This window comes from Rhyacophila brunnea, unplaced genomic scaffold (assembly GCF_057557595.1).
Source record: "Rhyacophila brunnea isolate RB1 unplaced genomic scaffold, BYU_Rbru_1.0 scaffold_80, whole genome shotgun sequence".
Classification (NCBI taxonomy): domain Eukaryota; kingdom Metazoa; phylum Arthropoda; class Insecta; order Trichoptera; family Rhyacophilidae; genus Rhyacophila; species Rhyacophila brunnea.
This window is the reverse complement of record NW_028233351.1, coordinates 1,571,092-1,572,367: the sequence shown is the minus strand read 5'-3', so window position 1 is coordinate 1,572,367 and position 1,276 is coordinate 1,571,092.

Genomic DNA, 1,276 nt, shown 5'->3' with positions numbered 1-1,276 from the left:
TTTAAAGAAATCTTTTTATAGAAATGGGAAGGGTCTTAATATGAGGATAGCATAAATTGCTAGTTTAAAATATTAAAATAAAAAAATTACGATTCTATAAATATAAGATTTAAACCCCCAAAAAGGGACAAAATACGAATTCCTTAAAAGAGATGGGAATATTTCTAATGTTATAAAAGTTTGTCTTTTGGCATATTATTTTTATAGATAAAGTCGCGCTTTTCAATATCTTAGATATAAAAGACGTGATATTAATCTTCAAAAAAAAATTTAAACAATACAAGTATAAGAAAATCAAAATGCTTTTAGAGAATAACTAGAAGTTGTTTTTTTATAATGCTCGACATAGAAAAGGGTACACTATATACATATTTTGTTAGGATAAATTATCCTTTCAAAAAATAACTTTGTGTTAATATACGAATTCACATCTTTTTACATTTTATGAAAGTGTAAAGTATAATAATAAAATTTTATATAAGCAAGATATATAAAATAATTGTGTTAGAGTGACTTTAAAATCGAAATTAGTAGCATTCATACACCCTAAAAATATATTTTTCTACCTTTTTGCTAACATTAAACTAATTTGATTGCGTAGGATATTTTCAGTTTAATATTTTAAAATTAGAAGAGATTATCTTGCATTTATTTTCATTTTCTTGTAGATGTACTTTATATAAACTATATTATGTGTTATTTGTAATACATGCAATTCAAATACAATCTTAAGGTATGACTAAAAGTAAACTTAAAATTTTGAAATTTTCTTTGGCGAATAATCCCAGGAAACGGATTATTATTTAACAATTTTTATAGTTAGACATTGAAATTGTTCAGATAAACGTATGACTCGGTCGTTTTTTCATGGATTTTTATCCATTTATATCTAAAATTTTTTTTAACTCTTGTAAGTCGATATTTCAAGTTCCTTTTTTATCTGTTTTTTCTATATGTTCAAAACACCAAAACAAATCTTTATTTGCATTTACTGTGCAAATAAAACTGGTCCAGTTAGAAAATACCTTAAGCCTTGACAAAGTAGCATACAGTTGCAAAAACTTTATATATGCATCTGCACTAAGACCACAGAATTTTATTTTAATTGCGTGAATGTTTTATCAGATTGATTATAATAAAAAATTAAGGTTTTATAATTTTAAATATAATTCTTGCAGTTCAGTAAGAATATTTAAATTATAGTATACCAAAAAAATAGAGAAATTGATGTTGAACAAATAGATTTAAAATCAATATTTCTATTTTGTGTTCTAGT